This window comes from Chrysemys picta, chromosome 4 (assembly GCF_011386835.1).
Source record: "Chrysemys picta bellii isolate R12L10 chromosome 4, ASM1138683v2, whole genome shotgun sequence".
NCBI lineage: Eukaryota > Metazoa > Chordata > Testudines > Emydidae > Chrysemys > Chrysemys picta.
In genome coordinates, this window is record NC_088794.1 from 9,615,212 (window position 1) to 9,642,203 (window position 26,992).

Here is a 26,992-nt window from a genome sequence, read left to right on the forward strand (position 1 = left end):
TAGACCTCAGTCATATGCCCCTTAATCATCTCTTTTCCAAGGTGAAAAGTTCCAGTCTCACTAATCTCTCCTCATATGGAAGCTGTTCCATACCCCAATCATTTTGTTGCCCTTTTCTGAACCTTTTTCAATTCCAATACATCTTATTTTTTAATGTGGCGATGACATCTGCATGCACTATTCAAGATGTGGGTGTACCATGGATTTATATAGAGGCAATATGATATTTTGTCTTATTTATCCCTTTCTTAATTATTCCCAACATTATCTATCCCTTTCTTCATAATTCTCAACATAATAAACTGCATGTGTGTTTCAGTGTCAACAGTAATCAGTATGTGTAGGACACAAATATTTGTTATCTTTCAGAGAGTTTGCTTTTATTAAGCAACAATGAACACACAGAGATGACTTGGTGGGAAGTGATGTCACCCAAGAGTCATCCTCTGTCTGGAACCAAGGTAGGTGGGCGGGGGGGATTTCCTAGCTGGGTCCCATCGAGATGGGGGGAGGGGGAGCAAGTGTGGGATGGAAAGAGAGAGACCTGGTTGGATCCCACCTAATGCAGTAGGCTGTGACCATCTGCTCTAAATTCCCTCCACCTGTCTGCTCTTCCCCACACTGCTAAGCCAAGTCCTGTTCCCTATCTCCCCAGTCTCTCTGCTGGGCATCACGGGGACAGGACCATTCCCTGATCTGCATCTGCTGGAGATGTGTCAGGCCCACAGACCGTCAGAAGCCCCTCAGGCCCTGGCGGTGGCAGAAGGGCACTGGGGTACGTGACCGGGTGCCGGGTGAGGTTGGCCAATCTAACAAAGAGCTTGCCCCAGCCAGCACAGCTGTATCGCTGTTCTTGGCTGTGAATGAACCGATGTTGTAGCAAGGAGGAGGCCCGTGCAACACTCCTGCTGCAGCCAATGCATCGCAATGTCCTCTCCCCAGTGTGCGTGCGCTGGTGCTTGGTCAGTGCAATGGTTTTGCTGAAATTCTTACTAGAATCGTTACAACGGTGTGGCTGCTCCCTGATGTGTGCGCTGGTGTATTCTCAGGCTTGAGCTCTGTGCAAAGCCCTTCCCGCAGTCAGCACAGCAGTACGGCCGCTCCCCGGTGTGTGCGCGCTGGTGTCTTCTCAGGTTTGAGCTCCGTGCAAAGCTCTTCCCGCAGTCAGCACAGCGGTGTGGCTGCGCCCCGGTGTGCGTGCGCTGGTGTGTTCTGAGGTTTGAGCTGTGTGCAAAGCCCTTGCCACAGTCAGCACAGCGGTGCGGCCGCTCTCCTGTGTGCATGCGCTGGTGTATTCTCAGCTTTGAGCTCTCTGCAAAGCCCTTCCCGCAGTCAGCACAGTGGTGTGGCCGCTCCCCGGTGTGTGCGCGCTGGTGTATTCTCAGCTTTGAACTCTCTGCAAAGCTTTTCCCACATTCAGCACAGTGGTGCGGCCGCTCCCCGGTGTGCGTGCGCTGGTGCAGTGTCAGTGTGTTGGCACTACTGAACTTTTTACCACAGTCGGCACAGCAGTACTGCCGCTCCCCAGTGTGCGTGCGCTGGTGTGTTCTCAGGTTTGAGCTCCGTGAAAAGCCCTTCCCGCAGTCAGCACAGCGGTGTGGTCGCTCCCCAGTGTGCGTGCGCTGGTGCGTCCTCAGGTTTGAGCTCTGTGCAAAGCTCTTCCCACAGTCAGCACAGCGATACGGCCGCTCCCCGGTGTGCGTGCGCTGGTGCAGCGTCAGTGTGTTGGCACTACTGAACCCCTTACCACAGTGTGCACAATGGTATGGCCACTCTCCAGTGTGCATGCACTGATGTAGTCTCAGGTGTGAGCTCTGTGCAAAGCCCTTGCCGCAGTCAGCACAGCGGTGTGGTCGCTCCCCGGTGTGCGTGCGCTGGTGTGCTCTCAGGTTTGAGCTCTGTGCAAAGCCCTTCCCGCAGTCAGAGCAGTGGTGTGGCCGCTCCCCGGTGTGCGTAAACCAGTGTATTCTCAGGATTGAGGCCTGCCTGAAGCTCTTCCCACAGTCAGTGCAGCGATGGGGACACTGGCCCGTGGGGAGTCTCTGGTGTGTAACCAGGTCTAGTCTCTCGCTGAGTTTACCCCGGAGATGGACTGCGTCCTGTGCATGGATCCCTCTGTGGGATGTAGGATCCTGCGTTCCTGCCGCGCTCTCCCCACACTCAGATGGTGTCCTCGGTCCCCCCAGGATCCCGAGCCCTGCTGGAGAAAGCAGAGGCAATCCTGATGTTAGCTCACGGTTAAGGCTATACAGGTTTGTCAAGGAAGGAAAAATGTCATGGATGGAGCGATTTCCCCATTTGTCCCTGACTGTTTTTTGGATCGGTGCCTCACCCTGCAATGGCGACTCCTGTCCCACAGGGCTGGACCCAACGACTCACTCCGGGCACTGAGACCTTGCCTGTGGGTGTACAGCGCCACTCAGATATTCCCCCGCCCCCAGTCATGATGGTGGGGGAGGTGGGACAAACTTCAGTGAATGGACTTGCCACTCATATCTTCTCTAGCGCGACCCAACCCCTCTGCCTCAGCCTGCGGATAGGGTTGCAGCACTGGGGGGTTGCTGGGGGGTTGGTGCCCCTGGGCAGGACGAGGAGCAGGGCAGGTTTTGTTAAAAATCATGGAGCCGTCACAGTAAAAATTTAGTGACCTGTGACTTTTAATAAATTTACTATAACTGCTCCATAATTTCTGATATGAAATGCCGACACACATCTGCAGCCTGACTCAGGGTGGTTCTATCCTATGTTGTTTGTGCAACACCTGGCGCCTGTTCCCATGTGTGCCATGCGCCTCTTGGGTCTTGTTTGATGCTTAAATTGTAGCTTACCCAGGATACACCCAGCGCCGGGCACAACGGGGCCCTCATCCAGAACTAGGGCCGCTAAGTGCTAACAAATAGGGTCTGGGGTTTGTTTTCACACTGATTATGGTTTTAGTTCAATCAGAGGAGTTTATTTACATGTTGCTGGTTCTGTACTGTCTCCTGTTTTACAGCAGGTCTCCTGTTCCTCGTATTTGCTCTGTTTAAACTATATTGGTTTGAAACTAGTTTAGGCTCTACAATCCCCTGTGGACGCATTGAGACCGGTATAAAGCTGCTTACATCAACGTAGCTTATTCCTGTGCAGGAGTGAGTCCTTTTCAAGGAATTCCTTCTAAAGAAGTCATTCACCCTGAACCTGTTTCATTCTTTGTGCAAAATTAAAACCCTTCCGGGGGAGGGGGGGGAGGGGGGCATTGAGGGGATGACATGTCACTCAGGGTTTGTGTGATGTAACCTGAAAAACATGTCTGTATTGTGTCACAAGCCAATCAGTAACCATGCTGAGCTGGAAGGGGTGAATGGCTTCCACCCAACAGGCCTTTGATCTACAGTCACAGACTGTTTTAAGGCTGAGGGCTGTGCTAAGCATTGACACTGAAGCAATGTAAGTGACAACGATTTCGTGCCACTGAGAGAGCAGGGGGAGAGGGGATGTGACAAAGGCCATTCCACCCCCTCTCTCACACCCAGCCCATATACCAGGATACTCCAAGTCGTGGCCCACAGGACAATTTCCTCTGGCCCCCACGTGCGTCATCCGCACCCCCAGAAGCAGCTGCCTGGAACGCGGGGCAGTTTTAGCGCATTACAGTGAAACGCTGCAAATACTGAAAACCTGCTCTACAAAATGGTGTCTCCGCATGGCATGACCTCGCACGCATCGTACATGACTGATCCTGCCATGAGTCATTCCCAGCTTTCTCCTTGCTCGCTGGGGACATGTTTCTCCAGTCTGAGAGGTCACATGTGAAGTGAAGTGGCAGAGAGGGGGTGGGGTGGGAACCTTGAGAGGACAGCGCTTTCTCTGCCAAGGGCCAGTGACTCGGGGATGCTCTCCCAGGCTGTGAGCAGGTTTTTGCCCCATCTGAGCTATGTCTGGATCCAGGTGCCCAGGGCCACAGGACACCAGCACAACAGCTTGAGTCGGGGGGGGGGGCAGAGTCATGAAACCCATTTGAAAAATCTCTAGGGCGCCCCTACCTTGGTATGATTTTCTGAGGTGTGGGAAGTCTAGAAGGTGTTGTGGTCTATGGCCGGACAGGCTTGTCTTTCTACCCAGGTGCTTGTTTGCCCTGCAGCAGGCAGCTCACACAGTCTCTCTCTTTCTCTCCCCTCCTACCCCCCACCAGTCCATGTACCCCTCTCCTCAGAGTGAGGGCAAGGGAGACAGGGGTGTGATATGGTCTATGGACCGGCAGGTGTGTCTTTCTACCCAGGTGCTTGTCTGCCCCCCCAGTGCCAGATCCACTGACACACACAGATGGATTTTATCCTCACAGCCCCAGTGTCCTCTCCATTACACAGTAACTGAGGTATGGGGAAGCTGTAGTGACTCACTTCTAGAACTGAACCAAAATGTTTTGAATCCTGTTGCAAAGTCCTACCCACTAGGGAAATGCAGCCATGTGCTATCACCTACCATGGAGAACTCTCTCTTTCCCTCAGCACCCCTCAAATCCACCACCCCACACCTCTTCCAAGTTCATCACCTCCCCATCTCGTCTCCATTTCTCTGTCGCAGCTTTGAGGCCCCATCATTTTTAGGTGCCATCCTCGGTCACAGATAGCCAATGAGTAGGAAAGATAGGAAGTATGATGATGACAAGACTCCCTGGCTTAACCAGGAGATCTTCAATGACTTGAAACTCAAAAAAGAGTCAGACAAGAAGTGGAAACTAGGTCAAATGACAAAGGATGAATATTAAAAAAAAAAAACCAAACCAAACCAAACCCACAAGCATGTAGGAACAAAATTAGAAAGCCCAAGGCAAAAAAGGAAATTAATCTAGCCAGTAATATAAGGGGGGGAAAACAAAGCATTTTACAAATACATAGAAAGGCAGAGGGAAAACAAGGACAGGCTGGGCCCATTACTAAATGGAGGGAAAGACAATAAGAGAAAACACAGCAATGGCCAAACAGTTAAACGCCTCTTTTGTTTCAGTTTTCACCAAAAAAGTTAGCAGTGATCGGCTGACTAACATAGTGAACATCAGTGTCAATGGGGTAGGATCTGAGCCTAAAATAGGAAAGGAAATAGTTATGAATTATTTAGACAAGTTACAGGTCTTCAAGTTGGCATGGCATAGCATGGCATGATGAAATACATCTAGAATACTTAAGGATCTGGATGAAGAGATTTCTGAGCCATTAGCGATTATCTCTGAGAAGTTGTGGAGGATGATAGAGGGACCTGAGGATGGGAAAAGGGCAAATATAGTACCTAGGTACAGAAAGGGGATAAGGACAACTCAGGAAGTTATAGACCAGTCATAACTTCAGTACCTGGAAAGATAATGGAGCAAGTAACGAAACATTCTATTTGTGAGCACCTAGATGGACATAAAGTAATAAGTAACAGTCAGCATGGATTTATCAAGAACAAATTATGTCAAACCAACCTAATATCCTTCTTTGACAGGTAACAAGCTTTGTGGACAGGACGGACACAGTAGATGTCACATCTCAAATTTAGTAAGGCTTTTGATACTTGTGATGATGCACTCCATATGATGTTATGAAAATATGCAAATGAGTGTGAATATAATGTAACTGGAATATGCTTCATGCAAAAGCATGGTATCCTTACAAAGTTTCAGAGTAGCAGCCGTGTTAGTCTGTATCCGCAAAAAGAACAGGAGTACTTGTGGCACCTTAGAGACTAACAAATTTATTAGAGCATAAGCTTTCGTGGACTACAGCCCACTTCTTCGGTATGCATCCGAAGAAGTGGGCTGTAGTCCACGAAAGCTTATGCTCTAATAAATTTGTTAGTCTCTAAGGTGCCACAAGTACTCCTGTTCTTCTTACAAAGTTTATAATCTACTGAGTGTGTTCATCCTATTTGTATAAATGTATCACTCCTGTATCTGAAACTGGAAATATGAAATATAATTCTGAGGTCCTATTGTAATTATGCAAAGTGTGGGCCATTAATGGTGGCTTGGAATCTTGATGGCACCCATTAACCAAGACAATTAGTTGTAAATGGCTGTTTACTTGCAAGTCTTCCTGTATGCTGGCAAGTGAATAATGAAGTCTTACAGTGACATGCGATTGTGTCACCTGAACTGGAATCCATCTTTAACCTGGTGCTTTTCCATTGAGAAGGAGGGGTGGGAACCCAGAGAGGGACAAAGGATTCCCACCTTGTTCAAAAGATATATAAGGGGGTGGAATAGAACAAAGGGGGCTGCAGTCATGAGAAATCCTCTAGCTACCACCTGAGCTGGAACAAGGACTGTACCAGGGGAAAGGATTGGGACCAGACTAGGAAGGAGTCCAGTCTGTGAAAGAAGCTTATTGAAACATCTCTGAGGGTGAAATTTTATCTGTAATCAGTTTTCTACTGTATTAGGCTTAGACTTGCGTGTTTTATTTTGTTTGGTAATTTACTTTGTTCTGTTTGTCTATTACTTGGAACCACTTAAATCCTACTTTTTGTATTTAATAAAATCACTTTTTACTTATTAATTAACCCAGAGTATGTATTAACACCTGGGGGGAGAGGGGGGAGGCAAACAGCTGTGCATCTCTCTCTGTCAGTGTTATAGAAGGCGAACAATTTATGAGTTTACCCTGTATAAGCTTTATACAGGGTAAAACGGATTTAATTGGGGTTTGGACCCCACTGGGAGCTGGGTATCTGAGTGCTGGAGACAGGAGCCCTTCTTAAACTGTTTTCAGTTAAGCCTGCAGCTGTTGGGGGACGTGGTTCAGACTTGGATCTGTGTTTGCAGCAGGCAAGCGTGTCTGGCTCAAACAAGGCAAGGTACTGAAGTCCCAAGCTGCCAGGGAAAATGGGCTCAGAGGTAGTCCCAGCCCATCAGGTGACAGTCTCAAGGGAGTTTCTGTGATCCAACCCGTCACAATACTGTCTTACATGACCTTCCCAAAAACAAACTAGAGAATTATAGGCTAGGCAAAGCTACCAGAAGGTGGGTTCACAACTGGTTGGAAAACTGCACTGAGAGAGTGGTTCTTATCATTCTCTAATGAGCTGAAAGGGCATATCGAGTGGGATCCCAAAGGGATCTGTCCTGGGTCTGATTCTATTCTATATCTTCATAAATGATTTGGAGAGTGCACTCATAAAGCTTATGGATTATTCAAAGCTGGGGATGGGTTTCAAGCCCTTTAGAGGACAGGATTAGAATTTAAAGTGATCTTGACAAAATGGAGAAATGGTCGGAATTGAAATAATTGCCTAGGAAGGAGTACTGCAGAAAACCATCGGGGGTTATAGTGGATCACAAACTAAGTGAGTCAACAATTTAATACTGTTGGGGGGGAAAAAGGCAAATATCTGGGATGTATTAGCAGGAGCGTTGCAAACAATACGCGAGAAGTAATTCTTCCACTCTACTCAGCATTGATAAGGCCTCAATTGGAGTACTGTCTTCAAGAACGTAAATGGTTGTTCCAAAGAGAAGGGTGATACATTGTTGTTCTTATCCACTGAGGCCAGGACAAGAAGTAATGGGCTTAAATTGCAGCAAAGGATATTTAGGTTAGACATTAGGAAAAGCTTCCAAACGGTTAGGGTAGTTAAGCACCGGAACAAATTCCTAGGAGAGATTGTGGAATTTCCATCATGGGAAGTTTTTAAGAGCATGTCAGGCATGGACTCGATATTACTTAGTCCTCCCTCAGTGCAGGCAACTGGACTAGATGACCTATTGAGGTCCCTTCTAGTCCTACATTTCTAGGATTCATAGATATCAAGGCCAGACAGGCTCATTGTGCCCATCCAGCCTGGCTGCCTGCCAATCCCAGCCAGAGAAGCTCCCCCAGTGACTCCTACCTCCTGGCTGAACAAGAAGAAAGCTTTGAGAAAGTCACACCGCATTCCCAGGGAGGGAGAATCTATCATGTCCTGAGGGTAGCTCTCCCAGTGGTTCATTCCCCACCCAGATAAACACTGACCCCTAATTCCCAGACTCCATTCAACCCCTTCAGCTCCCAGCCAGTGGATCTCACTCTGCCTTTGCCTTCTACATTAAGGAGCCCTCTGCTAGCAGGTGTGTAAATCAGAATGGATTGGGTTACGATGACTCACCTTGGGAGGGGCTCTCAGGCCCTGAGTTTTCCCTGGAGTTCTCAGCATCCTGGATCCAGAGCTTGGCCTCCCCTAGCTCGATCCGGTGGATTAAGTCCGGTGTTGAACCTGAATAGCCTGTTTTGGGGGCGGGCGGGCGGACGGGGGGGGAGAATCAGCTTTATTATTAAAGTTTTGGGGAGAGAGACTCATTTATGTGTTGGTGCAGCCCAGCACATCAGAACGTAAGAATGGCCCTACTGGGTCAGACCAAAGGTCCATCTAGCCCAGTATCCTGTCTTCCGACAGTGGCCAATGCCAGGGGCCCCAGATGGAACAGAACAGGTAATCATCAAGTGATCCATCCCCTGTCGCTCATTCCCAGCTTCTGGCAAACAGAGGCTAGGGACACCATCCCTGGCCACCCTGGCTAATAGCCATTGATGGACCTGTCCTCCATGAACTTATCTAGTTATTTTTTGAACCCAGTCATAGTCTTGGCCTTCACAACATTCTCTGGCAAGGAGTTTCACAGGTTGACTGTGCGTTGTGTGACGAAATACTTCCTTTCATTTGTTTTAAACCTGCTGCCTATTAATTTCATTTTGTGACCCTTAGTTCGTGTGCTAGGAGTAGTAAACAACACTTCCTTATCTACTTTCTCTATACCACTCATGATTTTATAGACCTCAATCATATCTCCCCTTTGCTGTCTCTTTTCCAAGCTGAAAAGTCCCAGTCTTATTAATCTCTCATATCCATTCCCTACCCCTAATCATTTTTGTTGCTCTTTTCTGAACCTTTCCCAATTCTACTATATCTTTTTTGAGCTGGGGCGAGCATATCTGCATATAGTATTCAAGATGTGCAGTTGTTAAGTTTATGATATTCATTCTTTTGGAGAGGTAGGGAGCTGCTACAAGCAGTAGAAGAGTTTTCTCCCTGCCTTATTTGCTCATGTGCTGCTGTTTGTAACCAGCCCTGTACCACGACTGAGGTGAGGTAGGTAATGCAAATAAACAAGTTACGCTAAGATTAGAACCAGGGTCTGTAGCCCTGATTTCTTCAACAGGAAGCCGAACAGAAAGAGGCTGACATTTGCCACTACCCAGCCACGGGGTGGCACATGGCAGGTGAGGCATCAAGAGAACCCAGACATTTCACAGCTGTGAGTAAAGATAAATAAGTCCTTAGTTACCCAGGGAAACAAGGGCCCAGTAATTCCTCAGCATCTGGTCCCGGTACAGCTGTTTCTCTGGCTGGGATAGGAGCTCCCACTCCTCCCGGGTGAAATACAGAGCGACGTCCTCAAACGCCACCTGGAGCTGCTGGCACAAGCGTTACACACTCAGCACCTTCCGCTCCAGCCCCCAGCCCGGAGTCTCTGCAGGGGACGCGGTTTCTAGGGGAGCGACTCCCAGGGAACCCCCGGCCCAGCAGCTGTGACCCAGGGAGACTCCCCCCCACCCCGCACAGCTCCCCAGGGACTCGGGGCCCTGCTGGCCGGGGACAGGAGTCGCCCTCGGCTCCCCACGGGGCTCCGGGGCGGCCCCCCCTCAGCCCCCAGCTGGGACCAGCCCCGCGTCCTACCTGCGCCGGCCCCGCTGCAGCCATCGCCGGGCTCGGCCCCTGCCGCTTCCTCCGGGCAGCGACTTCCCGCCCCCAGGCTGGTGCCTCCCCAGGGCCGCCTCTCGCCCTGCGCACGGGCCGGGCTGGGACCCAAGGGGCCAGGCTAGCCCGGGAAGGCCCCGCCTCCGGCCCCAGCCCTGCTGCGCTCCGTGCTCTCGCTCCCGTTTTGCTACTTTGGGTGTACTGAGCATGCTCACTCGAACTGAGCATGCCCAGTAACCTTCGTTGTAGCCACTGCCCTCTCTCTGCCCTTACTTCTACTTACGATTTGCTGCCTCCTCTTTGGGGGGGTTTAAAAGGATTAAGGGGGCAAATCGCAGTGGGGGGCTGTCAGGGTCTGAGCAGGGGGCAGAATTTTACTGGCCTGGGGGGTTCAAGCTACTGTAGCTAGCGTCAGAAGAGGGGCTGAAGGGCAAAAATCGGTGGTGGGGGGTGAGAAGACACTGCCAGACCCCGTGCGGGTACAAAACCCCCGTTTAGGGAGGGGGGGAACAGTGACCCCGTGGGATGAGCCACCCACTGTGCTCGCTAATCTAGGGGTGTGGGGGGGGCAGAGGCTGTTTTTGTTGTTCTCACAGGGACGCTGCATGTCAGCCTCGGAGCAGGGGGCGGGTTCCTGGGGCTGGGGTCTTAAAGGCACAGGCCTCCAATTCCTAGCCTGTCAAAGCTTAATCAACGCAGCTCCTCTCTATCCTATACAAGTGTTGCAGGGCCAGGGCCGCCAAGACGGGGGGGCCAAGTGGGGCAATTTTCCGCAGGGGCCCCCACGAATATGTCGGAGGCTGCCCCCGCCTCCATCTTCCCCCGGTGTCTCAGCATGCCGCGTCCGGGAGCGGCCCTGGTGTACTGCAGCGCGGTGGCTCCAACCCTGTCCGGGGCCGCTCCTGGTCGCAGCACGCTGAGGCTCCAGGAGAGGGGGTAAGCGCCATGGTAAGGGGTGGGGCACCCACCCCGACCCCATCCTAACCATCACCCAGCAACAGCCCATTATGTAATTGTAAATGTATACATACCATTAAAGCATTTAATGTTTTTAAATAATGTATTTAGTGTATTTTCAAATTATTACAAATTAATTTTTGAATGTATTTCACTGAGATTTCAAAATACATGTTACTATAGTATTGCAACTTTTTTTATGGAAGGGGCCCCCAAAATTGCTTTGCCCCAGGCCCCCTGAATCCTCTGGGCAGCCCTGTACACGGCTACGTTACTGATCCAGCCAGGAGACTGAATGCGGTGAAATATTGTACAGACACTCCCTCCCTCCAACTCTGCCTCTCACATTTTGAATATGTAAAAGTGTCTTCTATCAGTTTCTATGCCTATATGAAATCACTGCAGTTCATTTCTCTTATATAACGTGCTGAGTTGCTAACTCCCTCCCAGAGCCCACATGTCTGCACCCCCTCCTGTACCCCAATCCCATGCCCCAGGTCAGAGCCTGCACCCCTCACTCAAACTACCCATAGCCTGCAACCCTCCTGCACCCCAACTCCATCCCAGAGCCTGCACCCCAAAAAGGGCTGGATTAATTTTTTGTGGGCCTGGTGCTATACATATTTCTGGTCCCCCAGGGGGGAAATGGGGACATGGGGCATGGGGGGCAGAGTCCTCAGAGCGACGGGCTGGCCGGGGGCAATGGGAGATGGGTCATGGCACGGCAGGAACAACCCTGCTCCACCCAGCCCAGTACAATGGCACTGTTTACAAACCGGGAGCTGCCAGACGCACACTGGCCAGCCCGGCCCTGTGCTCCCATCATGCTTCTTCCCCTTCGGGGCGGGCCCATGACTCCAAGGGTGATACCAGAGTGGCCCCTTTGGTCGATCTGCTTCCTCCTGGCTAATGTGACAAACTGATCTATTGTACGATTGAGGCGCACTGTTTCACGTATTTGTGTGTGAGTCCGTGAAAAGGGAGGTAAGCTTTGGGGGTACGGAGCATGCCCCTGAGCCCAAGGTGGGACCAGAGTGGCCCCTTTCATCGATCTGCTTCCTCCTGGCTAGCATGCCCCTGAGCCCAAGTTCATACCAGAGTGGCCCCTTTCATTTTTTCCACTGGCTTCCGCCTTCCTTATTTCCAATGACTTGTCTGCTCATGCACCTGTCACTGGTCCATGGGGTTGTGAATCAGGAGGGATGGGGTTTGTGGTCAAAAACACTCACGGTCTGCTTCCTCCTGGCTAATGTGCCAAATTGATCTATTGGTCAATTGAGGCGCACTGTTTCACGTTTTTGTGTGTGAATACATGAAAAGACCCCCACAAACCCCCATGCCCAGTGCTCTCCCACAGACCACTCCGAACCCCCCCCCAGATCCTCTCACTGCCCAGTGCCCCCTAGCTGTAGACCCCCCACAGCCCTCCCACAACTGCACAGTGCCCTGCCCCTCCCCGCCCAGAGCCCCCCCACAGATTCCCTCACTGCCCAGTGCCCCCCACCGCCCCACTGCCACAACTGCACAGTGCCCCACCCAGACCCCTGCACACTTCCCAGTGCCCCAACACACACAGATCTCCCCACCCCCCACTGCACAGCACCGCCCCAGACCCACTAGAGACCTACTCTCCCACACCCTAACCCCCAGCCACAATACCCGGCCGTGATGAGAGGTGACTGTGTCTGCCAGGCTGAGCCGGCAGCGCAGCCAGAGCTTGTCCTGGGGCAGGATAACTCCGGCCCTTGGGGGTGCAATCAGCCAGGCTGGAGCAGGAGCAGGGCCTACCCGGGCCAGGCTCCCTCAGGACCCACATGCCTGGCAGGACCCAGCTGAGCCTCCCACACTCTCCCCCTCCCCCAGCCGTCCTCTGGGACTGGCTGAGACTGGCCCAGCCTCTGCACCAATCCCAGGTGGCTCTTTCCCTGGGGAGGCAGGTGGGGCCCCACAGGTCCCAGGCAGTGGAGACAGCTCAGAGCTGGAGCAGTGCTGGGGAGTGGGGCATATCCCTGGGACATGACTCCTGAGATCCCACCCACAGCCATTGGCCCCGTGGCCAGCAGCCCTGCCGAGCCCACATGGTGGCCCCCAGCTGCTGGGTGATGATCCCCCTACAGCATTGGCATAGCCAGGTTCTAACATCAGGGATTTCTTGTATTATGTATAGTGAGAGTATTATATAAAAAACAGGTAGTAGGGTTTACAATGTTCTAACAAGAGATTATGCTATTATCATTATCCAGTCAACTTGCACACCACTATTTTGAATTAGTGATAATTCACAGAGAGAGAAAGAAGAAAGCTGAATTTAGAGAATAATTATTAACCAGATTCTTGGTTATTCACTCCAGTCCATAGCACACAGCACCATAAACCCAGTAGAATCTGGCCAAGAGAATATTCACCTCAAATTGTCATCTGCTACACTCCCCCGCCCCCCCAGCCCATTCCCAATCACCACTATTCAGCAGGTCCGCCCAGAGGGGGGGGGCAAGTGGGGCAATTTGCCCCAGGCCCGGAGTATGTCAGAGACTCCCCACACTTCCGTCTTCCCCCATCCCATCCCCCGGCATCCTGGATGTGGCACGCTGAGGCTCCGGTAGAGGGGATAAGCGGCATGGTAAGGGAGGGGCTGGACAACCCCCTGACCCCATCCCCCCACAGCCATGACCCCCAGCTCCAAGCCCAGCCCCTCTGAGCCGGACACCCCCCTGACCCCATCTCCCCACATCCCTGAGCCCAGCCCCTGTGAGCCGGGCGCCTCCCAACCCAGAGCCCAGCTCCCCCCGGAGCCCTGGGCAAGCAGCACCACCCCCAGGCAACGAGAGCCCATTTGCACCAACCATCACCATCACCCAGCGAGAGCCCATTATGTAACTGCAAATGTCTACATCCCATTAAAGCATTTAATGTTTTCAAATGTTGGATTTAGTGTATTTTCAAATTATTACAAATTAATTTTTGAATGTATTTCACTGGTTATTTTTTACATTTCCAAATACATGTTACTAGAGTATTGCAACTTTTTTTTATGGAAGGGGCCCCCAAAATTGCTTTGTATATGATGCAAATTGGAAGAGTAAAGTCAAAAAAATCCCTTTTCACGGATTCACACAAAAAAAAGTGAAACAGCATGCCTCAATCATGCAATAGATCAATTTGGCACATTAGCCAGGAGGAAGCAGAGTGTGAGTGTTTTCCACCACAAACCCCATCCCTCCCGTTTTGCAACCATCCCCAGAGGAAGCAGACCGGGAGTGTTTTCCACCACAACCCCATCCCTCCCGTTTTGCAACCATCCCCCAGAGGAAGCAGACCGGGAGTGTTTTCGACCACAAACCCATCCCTCCCGTTTTGCAACCATCCCTGGACCAGTGACAGGTGCATGAGCAGCCCAGTCATTGGAACTAAGCAAGGAGAAGCCAGTGGAAAAAATGAAAAGGGGCCACTGTGGTCTCAACTTGGGCTCAGGGGCATGCTCCGTTCCCCCAAACCTTACCTCCCCTTTCACGGATTCACACACAAAAAAGTGAAACAGCATGCCTCAATCATGCAATAGATCAATTTGGCACATTAGCCAGGAGGAAGCAGAGTGTGAGTGTTTTCGACCACAAACCCCATCCCTCCCGTTTTGCAACCACCCCCCAGTGGAAGCAGAGTGTGAGTGTTTTCCACCACAACACCATCCCTCCCGTTTTGCAACCATCCCCCCAGAGGAAGCAGAGTGTGAGTGTTTTCCACCACAACCCCATCCCTCCCGTTTTGCAACCATCCCCCAGAGGAAGCAGACCGGGAGTGTTTTCCACCACAACCCTGCGGTGGGGATCGGGGTCGTTGTGTTCACGTGTGTAGGCCACGCGCACACCGTGTGTACCCGGCAGATGCACAGAAACAATTTATAAACGCGCCTTAGTCTAGTTCCATTTCAAAGGGGACAAGAGCCACATGCTTTAAGGACCAGTGAATGTGCATCAGGTTGGGGCGGCGCCCAGCAAGCTAGCTGAGGGGGGATCACATCGCAGTGCCGCGAATCTACTGCCCTAGGCAGCTGCTTAACTTGCCCGGGCTTGGAGCAGCTGGTGGGTATTAAGCAAGAATAAAGCTGGGGCAAGAAGTGGCATGGGCAGCTGCTTGAGAACAGGCAAACAGCCCAGGGACGTGGTGACCCAAGACATACTTGGTCAGTCACAGACAGCCCATGTCCTCACTCCAGAGCCACTTGTAAAGTGGGAGGGGTGGTGGTGGCATGACTTGGGATATTTGGGTGATATTCCTGAAATCCCCAGTTCCTGGAATTGTTTATGCCAAAACCTTCACTGTCTTTTCAAAAAAGGATAAGCCCCGAGGCTTGAGAGAAAACCTTGGAAATGCAGCCCCTAATGGCTATGAAACAACAAAGCAAATAAACAAAACCTATTTTGTAGGGGCTCATGGTTTTTAAACTGACTTGATTTTTTGAGGCTTGGTTCACTGTTTTTGGACATGTGCAGTGGGCAATGCTGTGCTAGTTACTGTTTAGGGAAGGATTCATTTACTTTGCTTTTGTTTTAGTTTACAGGTTGATTTTTAAAGGCCAATACAATATTTTCAAGGATTTTGAGGCTAGAAGGGGCCATTTTGCCCATCCCCTCTGGCCTCCTTTGTAACCCAGGACAGGTAATGCCCCCAGCAATTCCTGCCTATGGCTCAGTATCTTATGGTTGTTCTACAGCTGAGCTCATTGTCAGATAACAGAAACTGCCAGAGCAGGGGTGAAATTTTCAAGAATTACATAGGGTCCTAAATCCCATTGGCTTTCAAGGAGACTTAGGCTTCTCAGGAGTTTGTCACTTTTGAAAATGGGAATTAGGTGTTAAGGGCTTTCCCTTCACCTGGTTCTTGACACCCAGACAGAAAGCAGAAGACCAAAGTGCAGACAATGCAATGTTTATTGGGGTTAATTAGGCAAGTACTGTAGTGCAATCTTTATTGTGAAAGTGCAACTTATAAATGTAGATTTTTTTTTAACATAACTGCACTCAAAAACAAAATAGTGTTAGAGCATAAAAGTCCAATCAGTCCTACTTCTTGTTCAGCCAACCGCTAAGACAAGCAAGTTTGTTTACATTTACGGGAGATAATGCTGCCTGCTTCTTATTTACAATGTTACCTGAAAGTGAGAACAGACGTTCACATGGCACTTTTGTAGCCAGCATTGCAAAGTATTTACGTGCCAGATATGCTAAACATTCGTATGCCCTTCATGCTTCGGCCACCATTCCAGCGGACTTGCTTCCATGCTGATGATGCTCATTTAAAAAAAAAAATGCATTAATTTAATGTATGACTGAACTCCTTGGGGGGAAAACTGTATGCTTCCTGCTCTGTTTTACCCACATTCTGCCCCATATTTCATGTTATAGCAGTCTCAGATGACCTAGGATGTTGTTCGTTTTACGAACACTTTCACTGCAGATTTGTTAAAACATAAAAAAAGTACCAATGTGAGATTTCTAAAGATAGCTACAGCACTCGACCCAAGATTTAAGAATCTGAAGTGCCTTCCAAAATCTCAGAGGGACAGGGTGTGGAGCATGCTTTCAGAAGTCTTACAAGAGCAACACTCCAATGCGGAAACTACAGAACCCGAACCACCAAAAAAGAAAATCAACCTTCTGCTGGGGCATCTGACTCAGATGATGAAAATGTGTCGGTCTGCACTCCTTTGGATCGTTATTGAGCACAACCCATGATCAGCATAGATGCATGTCCTCTGGAATGGTGGTTGAAGCATAAAGGGACATGAATTTTTAGCGCATCTGGCATGTAAATATCTTGTGACACTGGCTACAACAGTGCCATGCGAACGCCAGTTCTCACTTTCAGGTGACATTGTAAAGAAGAAGCGGGCAGCATTATCTCCTGCAAATGTAAACAAACTTGTTTCTTTGAGCAACTGGCTGAACAAGAAGTAGGACTGAGTGGACTTGCAGGATCTACAATTTTACATTATTTTATTTTTGAATGCAGGTTTTTTTGTACATAATTCTGCATTTCTAAGTTCAACTTTCATGATAAAGAGATTGCACTACAGTACTTGTAATGGGGGAACTGAAAAATACTATTTCTCTTGTTGTTTTTTTACATGCAAATATTTGTAATCAAAAATAAATCTGAAGTACATTTTGTATTCTGGGTTGTAACAGAAGTCAGTATATTTGAAAATGTAGAAAACATCCAAAAATATTTAAAGAAATGGTGTTATTATTGTTAAACACGATTAACCGCATGATTAATCGCAATTTTAATTGCTTAACAGTGCTATTAGAGATCAAATCGATCAAATAAGCCCTTTTGTCTATTTAGCAACAATCTACACTACGGTGCTATGACTGCACAGCCATAGATGTGCTGCTGTAGCCTGCATATGCTCAAAATTCGGGAAGTTGCTGTTCCTACCCCAGCAGAAAAACATCTTCTGTCAGCATACACTCCATCTATACTAGGTAACTATGCTGGTATAGCCCCATCAACATAGGCTCTATAGTGTAAACCTAGCCTGTTAGTGATTCAGTGTAACTTCTAGACAACTCATGACTAGTGAAATAAATACAAAGACACATCACAGATTTTAGTCGTCCAGAGGGTTTTAACCCTGATATGAAGCATTTAGTTTAAACACAACCACGACATCAATTGGGTAAACAATACATGGAGATTTCACTAGGAAGGTGGTGAAGCACTGGAACGGGTTACCTAGGGAGGTGGTGAAATCTCCATCCTTAGAGGTTTTTAAGGCCCGGCTTGATAAAGCCCTGGCTGGGATGATTGAGTTGGGGTTGGTCCTGCTTTGAGCAGGGGGTGGGACTAGATGACCTCCTGAGGTCCCTTCCAACCCTGATAGTCTATGATAAATGTCATTTTGCTATATGTATCAGTTGGAGTTGGCATGGAGGTGACTTCTCCAGCTCAGCTTCACCACTGCGATGGCTGGCTCTAGAGACAGAGAGGGAGTTCATTCAGGTGATTCACTCAAGGTGCTGTGACAGCCATACGCCGGTTCTCTGTGAGAATTTCTCAGTGGTGCTTGTCAGCGACCAGATTTTAGTTGTTACCCAGTACGAGGCGCTCAACCTGGCCAGGCAAGTATGCTCCCACTCACCAGCACTGTCGTGCAGATGTTTCTGTTTCAGGGAGCAGGACATTTTATACCTTTTCTGATGGGCAAAGCTAATGTGGCCCAATCAGGAAGTGATCCGGACTCGTGGCAAAAAAAAGTCCAGCCAGGATATGAGTTATGTCCCTTCTCATCGTCCAATGAGAAAACGAGACCTCTTGCAACTCCTGGAGAAAACTCCAGTGTCTTTGTGTAAAACACTTTGTGCCATTTCCACTTAGGTCAGACGCGCTGGGCCATGCACTGCTGGCTCAGCTCCAGTCAGTAACCTCTTTCTGCAAGTTCCTTTCCATGGGCTCCGTGCTCCTTTGGCCCAGTGTGTCTGACTCCATGCTCTTTCCATCTTAGCTGTCTGCAGCAATGTTCTGGAAGTTAGAATAAAGTCTCTTCCCCCTCCTGGATGGCACTGTCCTTGGGTAGTAGTTCATAACGCAGCCATATACAGTCATTTGATTCACGTGCTTGGTCCACCAGCAACAGGAGAGAACAGTTAGTGAAATAACACAAGACCACTCTAGGCACCTCCATACCAGAACTTGTTTCCTACACCTCAGTGACCAGGTCAGTAGGATCACTTCATATGTGACCCTCTCTCTGGGCACCTGCCAGTCACAAAGTTCATCAGGCCTCATAATCAATTAGGCCTTAGAGAACATTTTGGTTGGTTCACTTTAAATATTTACTTTTCACGCTGGCTTCTCCCCATGCCAACAGAATGGATCAGCTTCTTTTATATGAAATATAGTTAGACCTTTGTTAAAGATTCCTTATATATTTCTGATTGATCACATTTCTATTTAAAATAGACGGCACGAGCAGTTCCTGAGTCTTCTTTCAATCACACGGACAGGCTGTCCCGCCCCGTCCCTCAGACCAATCAACGCGGAGATGGGACGGCAAATCCCACCTCTGGAGTGTCCTGGCTGGAACTGCTGGTTGTGGGGGGAAGTTCCTGGCTGGGTCCCAGTTAGAGGGTGTGTGTGTGTGTGTGTGTGTGTAAGTAAAAGAGAGACAGAAAGAGACAGGTGGATCCCAGCTAGATGGGGTGGGAGGGTCACACTAATGGAGTAGGCCATGACCAATTGCTCTGAAGGCACAATAAGCTTATGGGCATCTCCACAATCCATCTGCCCGCCCTTTCCCCACAGTGCTCAGCCAAATTCCCTTCCTTGCCCCCATATGGACTCTCCACTGGGCATCATGAAGACAGGACCACAGCCTGGTCTGTATCTACTGGAGCTGTGCCAAGCCACCAGCCCCCAGAAGCCCCTCAGGTCCTGGTGACGGTAGAGAAGCATTAGCATGTGTGGCTAGGTGCCTGGTAAGGTTTGCCTGTTGGCTGAAGTCCTTGCCGCAGGTGGTGCAGCAGTACGGCTGTGCCCCGGTGTGCGTGCGCTGGTGCTTGGTCAGCGTGCTGGCGTTGCTGAAGCCCTTGCCACAGTCGGCGCAGCGGTACGGCCGCTCCCCGGTGTGCGTGCGCCAATGCTGGGTCAGGGTGCTGGCGTTGCCGAAGCGCTTGCCACAGTCGGCGCAGCGGTACGGCCGCTCCCCAGTGTGTGTGCGCCGGTGCTGGGTCAGCGTGCTGGCGTTGCTGAAGCCTTTGCCGCAGTCGGCGCAGCGGTGCGGCCGCTCCCCGGTGTGCGTGCGCCGGTGCTGGGTCAGCGTCCAGGCGTTGCCGAAGCTCTTGCCGCAGTCGGCACAGAGGTAGGGCCGCTCCCCGGTGTGCGTGCGCCGGTGCCGGCTCAGCGAGGCGGCATCACTGAAGTCCTTGCTGCAGTCGGCGCAGTGGTACGGCCACGCCTGGGTGTGCGTGCGCCGGTGCCGGTGCAGAGACTTGGCCCAGCAGAAGCTCTGGCCGCAGTCAGCACAGCGGTACAGCTGCTCCCCAGTGTGCGTGTGCTGATGTGCTGACAGGTGTGAGAGCTGAGCGAAGTCCTTGCCGCAGTCGGTGCAGCGATAGGGCCGCTCCCCGGTGTGCGTGCGCCAGTGCTGGTTCAGTGCGGAGGCTCTGATGAAGCCCTTGCCGCAGTCGGCGCAGCGGTACGGCCGCTCCCCGCTGTGCGTTCGCCGGTGCTGGCTCAGTGCGGAGGCGTTGCTGAACCTCTTGCCGCAGTCGACACAGCCATGGGATTGCTGCCCCACAGCAAGCCTCTGGTGCTTAGCCAGTTCTGGTCTCTGGCTGAGTCCATCCCCACACTCGGCATGGGGATTGACTCCATCCTGTCCACGGTTCCCCCCGTGGGCCGTGGGATCCAGCTTTCCTCCCACACTCACCCCACGTTCAGACCGTCTCCTCATTCCTCCCGGGATCCCGTGCCCTGCTGGAGAGAGCAGAGGGAATCCTGGTGTTGGCTCACGGTTAAGTTTGCAGGTTTGTCAAAGTGAGAAAAATCTCATCGATAGCTCAGTTTTCCCATTTGTCCGTGACTTGTCTGTGACTCACCCCGCAATAGTGACTCCTGTCCCACGGGGCTGGGCCCGAAGCCCTGCACCAGACAGTGTAACCTGGCATCCAGGGCCAAAGTGCCACTCACATTTGCCCCTCTGTCCCACCCATGACAGATCAAACGTGAGCCCCACGGGATAGGAACTGTTGCTGTGGGGTGTGGGCAGGGAATCAGGACAAGTCCTAGAGCCAGGAGCTCCAGGGACTAACACTGTGGGGTGAGCATGGGGCAAGCTCACGCGAGTCTCCCCCCAGCCCCCGAGCCTCTCCACACCAGGCCAGGATTAGGGTCACGGTGCTGGGTGGAGGGTGCTGCTGTGAATGGTCGGTGCCCATTTGATACAAAATGCTGTGACAAATCTGCAGCCTGACTTATGGTGGTTCTACCCTAACTTGTTTGTGCAGCACCTAGCACCTGCTCCCACGTGAGCATGCACCTCGTGTCTCATTTTATGCTTAAATTGTAGAGTGCCCAGGAAACTGGTACAACACGGCCCTGATCCAGGACCAGGACCCCTACATGCGAATGCAGGACAAACAGGGTCCGGTTTTTCTTTTCAAACTGATTTAGTTTTTATTTCAATCAGGATTTTATGTTGTTGGTTCGTCGCTTTCCCCCCATTTTGTCGCATGAGGCCTGCTCCCCCGTTTTGGTACTGTTTTAACTATACCACTTTGAAACCAGTTTAGTTAAAGGGCTACATCCCTCTAATGTGGACACAGTTAGACCAGTATAAAGGTGCTTAGAACAACACAGCTTATTCCTGTGGGGGAGTGAGTCCTTTTCAAGAAGTCATTCCCCCTGGGCCTGATGTTTCATTTCTTGTGCAAAACTAAACTGGAAGTTTGTTTTTTCTTGCAGGTGTGGGGGAAGGGACAAATTACTCAGGATTTATGTGATGTAACCTGAAACTACTTTTGTATTGTTTTACAAGCCAATCAATGGATACTGTTAAGCAGGAAGGGGTTCGTGGCTCCTACGCAGCGGGCCTGCGATCTACAGACAAGCACAGACCTCATTTAGGCTGATGGGCGAGCTAAGCATTAGCACTGAAGCAATGTTCGTTTGAAGTGTCAAAGGGTTTGTGCCACTGAGGGAGCAGGAAGAGAGGGGGATGAGAGAAAGGTTGTCCCACTGTGCTCCCTCCCGTAGATCCTAGACCTGGGGTCAATGCCACCATGCCCTTCCCATATTGCCAGGAGTCCTGGTTAAACGGCAGGGGGAAATGGCTCAGAACTCTTGCCCTAGAAGGAGTCCTATCTGCAAGGAAGCCTAGAAGAGAGCTTTGTGGACTATGGACCAGTAGGCCTGTCTCACCCCCCAGCTCTACAGAGTCTGATGCCCTGACACACAAAGTGGGATGTTAGCCTCACGGCCTCACAGCCCTCCCCATTACAAAGAGGGTGAAACTGATGCACAGGGAGCACTTCAGGAAATGAATCTAGAACTTATGAATCCACTTCAATGCGCCAATCCAATGCGCTACCTCTGTGTAAACATAGCCCATGTCCTTCCCTCAGGAGAGCTCTCTTTCCCTCAGCACCCCTCAAATCCCCCACCACACTGTCACATACCACTATCCCATTCCTCATCCCATCTCATCACCTCCCCATTGCCAATTCATGTCTCTTTCACTGCTTTGAGGCCCCATCTCTCTTAGGTCCCATCCCGGGTCATAGATATCAAGCCCAGAGAAGCCCATTGTGCCCATCCAGCCCAGCCTCCTGCCTAACCCAGCCAGAGAAACTCCCCAGCAATTCCTGCCTCCGGCCCAGTAACTGCTGGCTGAGCTAGAGCAGAGCTTTGAGAGAGAGATGCCCCATCTCCAACAGACTCCCAGTGATGGAGAACCCATCCCGTCCCTAAGGGAGGTGTTCCAGTGGTGAATTCCCCGCCCCATTAAGGGATTGGGTTACAATGATTCACCTCGGGAGGGGCTCTCAGGCCCTGAGCTTTCCCTGGAGTTCTCGGCATCCTGGATCCAGAGCTCTGCCTCCCCTACCTCGATCCGGTGGATTAAGTCCGGTGTGGAACCTGAATAGCCTGTTTGGGGGGGAAAGAATCAGTTTTATTACTAAGGTCTTGTCTACACTACACAGTTTTGTTGACAAAACAGTGGAGGTGTACACGCTACAATGCGACTTTTGGTGACAAAAACTGTTTTGGTGATAAAATAAAACCACCTCGATGAGAGGCGTAGAACTTTTTGAGGCAAAGTTTTAGCAACAAAGGGTCAGTGTAGACACTGTGCTTGATTATGTCGCTGTAAATGGCCACTGAGTGGATGATAAAAGTAATGGAGGAGCAAACAGAGATGCTGAAGTCCCTAATCATACTCCATTTTGAACAGATACATGCTCGCCTCCCCCGGCAGCCGCTTCAGAACGGTTTTCCATACCCTCCCCAAACATCTGCACATTCCATCTAAATTACATTAAAACAATGTAATATCGGCAGGGCCGGCTCCAGGGTTTTGGCCGCCCCAAGCAGCCAAACAAACAAAAAACAAAAAAGCCGCGATCGCGATCTGCGGCGGCAATTCAGCGGAAGGTCCTTCGCTCCAAGCAGGAGTGAGGGACCGTCCGCCGAATTGCCGCCGAACAGCTGGATGTGCCGCCCTTCTCCGGAGTGGCCGCCCCAAGCACCTGCTTGGTAAGCTGGTGCCTGGAGCCGGCCCTGAATATCGGGCTGTTAAGAAGACTCCTGTCTTAATAGCACCCACCATCACCAGCTAAAGAAACAGATCTTATGACAGTTAAAGAAAACTTGGTCTGATAGCATTCTGTCTGGTAAGGAATCACTTATCAACAGTTGTGGGTGTGAAATCTCTACTTTGTTTTACCTTTACGTTCCCTACTTCTCTATTGTTTATCTGTATGGTTTCTGTCTGGTTCTTTGATTGTTTCTGTCTGTTGCATAATTAATTTTACATTTAAATCAACGAAGGTATGATTGGGTAAAAAATTGTTTCCCAATATGTTAAGATATGCAGCAAGGGAGGTTTGGGTTGGACATTAGGAAAAAGTTCCTAGCTGTCAGGGTGGTTAAACACTGGAATAAACTGCCTAGGGAGGTTGTGGAATCTCCATCTCTGGAGATATTTAAGAGTAGGTTAGATAAATATCTATCCGGGATGGTCTAGACAGTATTTGGTCCTGCCACGAGGGCAGGGGACCTCTCGAGGTCCCTTCCAGTCCTAGAATCTATGATTGGTCAAAGACTTACTTTGTAGTACTTTACTTTAAAATGATTGGGTAAAGGTACAGCTAAGCGGGACTCAAGTTTCACTATATAAACTGGGGTCCAACAGGAAGTTCTTTGGCACCTGCTCCAGAACACAGCCCAAAGATCAGAGCTGCCAGACCTCAACACCCCCAGAAGCTGGAGTCCCCGGACAACCTGATCCTGAGTTGCCAGCAGGAAAAGTTTGTCTGCCTTATTGGGAGTGGTGAGCATTGTCTGCTGAGCGTGAGCATTCCGTTTTGGTGATTGGTAATAAATAGAGGTTAAGGATATTACTGTGTACGGTTCTTTCACTAGTAAAACACACAAACAAACAAACCACAAACATGCAGAGTGTAAAGTTACACCCTGAGCCCTAGGAACTGGGTAAGGGTGGGTGCCTTGAGGCAGAGTTGCTGCCATCAGTGTCTGGGCTGGGATTCCTGGAAGCGGTTGTTTGTTTGCTACCACCGCTGTGCCAGGACTGAGGTACATAATGAAAGTAAACAAGTTACACTAAAATTAGCCCCAGGCTCTATAGACCCGAGTTCTCCTCCAACAGGTGCTGACGAGGGTTGTCCATTAATCTCAGTTAATTTATACGATTAACTCAAAAAAAATTCATTGCAATTAAAAAAAATAATCACAATTAAATGTGCTGTTAAACAATAGAATCCCAATTGAAATTTATTAAAATTTTTTGGATGTTTTTCTACATTTTAAAATATATTGACTTCAGTTACAACACAGAATACAAAGTGTACAGTGCTCACTTTATACTGTTATTTTTATTACAAATATTTCAGTGTAAAAATGATAAACAAAAGAAATAGTATTTTTCAATTCACTTCATACAAGTACTGTAGTGCAATCTTTATTGTGAAAGTGCAACTTACAAATGTAGCATATCTGGCACATAAATACTTGCAATGCCAGCTACAAACGTGCCATGTGAATGTCTGTTCTCACTCTCAGGTGACATTGTAAATAAGAAGCGGGCAGCGTTATCTCCTGCAAATGTAAACAAACTTGCTTGTCTTCGTGGTTGGCTGAACAAGAAGTAGGACTGAGTGGACTTTTACGCTCTAACATTATTTTGTTTTTGAGTGCAGTTATGTAACAAACAAACAAACAAACAAACAAAATCTACATGTGTAAGTTGCCCTTTCACAATAAAGATTGCACTACAGGACTTGTATGAGATGAATTGAAAAATACTATTTCTTTTGTTTTTTGACACTGCAAATATTTATAATAAAAAATAAATATAAAGTGAACACTGTACATTTTGTATTCTGTGTTGTAATTGAAATCAATATATTTGAAAATGTAGAAAACATCCAAAAATATTTAAATGGTATTCTATTATTAACAGTGCAATTAATTGTGATTAATTTTTTTTAATACCACTTGGTGGCACATGGGCAGCTGAAGATTCAAGGGAACCCAGACATTCACAGCTGCGAATAGAAGAAGGGAAATTGGTCCTTACCCAGGGAAACGAGGGCCCGGTAATTCCGCAGCATCTGGTCCCGGTATAGCTGCTTCTCTGGCTGGGATAAGAGCTCCCACTCCTCCCGGGTGAAATACAGAGCGACGTCCTCGAACGCCACCTGGAGCTGCTGGCACAAGCATTACACACTCAGCACCTTCCGCTCCAGCCCCCAGCCCGGAGTCTCAGCAGGGGACGCGGTTTCTATGGGAGCAACTCACAGGGATAACACCCAGCCCAGCAGCTGTGACCCAGGGAGACTCCCCCTGACCCCCCACAGCTCCCCCAGGGACTCGGGGCCCTGCTGGCTGGGGACAGGAGTCACCCTCAGCTCCCTATGGGGCTCTGGGGCGGGGCGCTGGGAAGGGCCCAAATCCCAGGGCAGGGAACAGGCTCCTCCCCCCCGGCCGGAGTCCCCGCCTCTGCCCCAGGCCTGTGCTCACTGCCAGCTCCCTCCCCTTGCTCAGGTATCTCAGAGCTCCATTGTCAGGCCAGGGACTCGGGAGAAAGGGGTCGCACCCGGCTCCGCATGTCCGCCCGGCCAGGGCCCTCCCCTTCCTAGTCCCCAGGGACGCTCCCGGCTTTGCGAGTGGTGTCCTGGGGCCCCAAAGCCACTCCCCAGCCCTCCGGCTGCTGCAGCCCCTGAGCCCCCAGGCTGCGTTGGTGCAAAGTGGGACCCCGGGCCAGGCTTGGCCCCACCACACTGAGCCGCTTCCTACCCCGGGGCAGCGCTTGGTCCAGGTCAGCACCACCCCCCAGTAGCTGCTGCTGCCCCCAGCCCTGGGGTCACTAATGCGGGAGGGATCCGGGTCTCAGCACCCAGCCGGGACCAGCCAGAGCCCGGCCGGGGAGTCACTGCCCCCAGCAAGCTCCCAACCAGCATCCTACCTGCGCCGGCCCCGCTGCAGCCATTGCCATGGTCTGGGGCAAGGCGGGGTCCGTGGTAGCAGGGAAGGGACAGACCGGGCGTGTCTCTTCAGACAGACAATCTGGAGAGAGGCGAAAAGGGGCCTAGTGAGTTCCCAGGGCATCCCCCGAGGAGAGCAGGACCCCGTTATTCTGGGCCTGGGGCAGGTGCGACATTCTCAGTAACACCCCAGGGAGGGGGCTGGGATTAGCCCTCCCCCCGCCCATGTGTCACTGCCCTACTAGGGGGGTGGAAATAAAGCCCCAGGTTAGCTCAGTTGCAGACCCCCCCCCTCGTTGGCCCAGCGTTGGCGCTGGCTGGGGGGGGTCTCTCCAGCCCCCCTCGACTCCGACCCCCCAGCGGCCTCTTTTCTCCGGGCAGCGATTTCCTGCCTCCGCGGCTGTTTCTGTCCCTCCCCTGCGCCCCGCTCATCGACCGATCCCCGGGCTGCAGCGGGGACCCGCCCTGTGCACGGGCCGGGCTGGGGACCCAGGTGTCCGGCCTGGCACGGGAAAGCTCCTCGGCCCCGCCTGCTCCAGGGCGGATTTAGCGCCCCAGCCTTTAACCCTTCCCGCGCCGCGCCGCGCCGACCTATGCGGGCCGGAGAGTCCCGGCTGGGCTGGAGGCGGGAGCCGCCCCGCCCCCTTCTCCAAGAGGCAGGGGCCGGGGGCTCCCTGGGGCTGGAATCGGGGCCAGGCGGGGCAATGGTGGGCCTGGGAACCCAGGAGTCCGGGCGCTGGGACACGTGGGTCAGGTACAATCCCCGCCCCGAGGCAGCCCGGAAGCGAGCGGAGGCTGGAGGGGGTCCGCGCAGCCCGCTCCGGCTGCAGGCAGCCGCCCTCTCCCACTGGCGTGCATGGACAGGGCCTTGAAAGCAATTCTAAGTAGAAATTACATTGATACAAATGACTTCCTTATGCAAATGTCAGTTCCGTTCAGAATGGCCTGGCCTGGCGACAATGAGAGCAAAGCTTGTACACCCACAAGACTATTCCACGTTAAACCCCAAATAGAATATTCAGAAAACTCTTCTAATTTCTCTGGAATTTAACCAGTATTCTGTAGGGTGACCTATTTCCCTAAACTGAAAATGGGACTCCGCACGCACCCGGGGAAGC

The 26,992-nt window shown here is 50.8% G+C and overlaps 1 protein-coding gene and 1 pseudogene across 1 annotated transcript in view; both read right to left on the reverse strand.

The window, feature by feature from the left end:
• The window catches only part of LOC101941665 (zinc finger protein 229-like), a 140,725-nt gene extending 130,955 nt beyond the window's left edge, over positions 1-9,770 (reverse strand). The window contains exon 1 of the mRNA XM_065594342.1: positions 9,673-9,770. The gene's annotated coding sequence lies outside the window, so the exon portion shown is untranslated. The remainder of the gene's footprint in view (positions 1-9,672) is intronic.
• Positions 355-26,459, reverse strand: LOC101949126 (zinc finger protein 420-like; annotated as a pseudogene).
• Between the last annotated feature and the right edge of the window lie 533 nt (positions 26,460-26,992).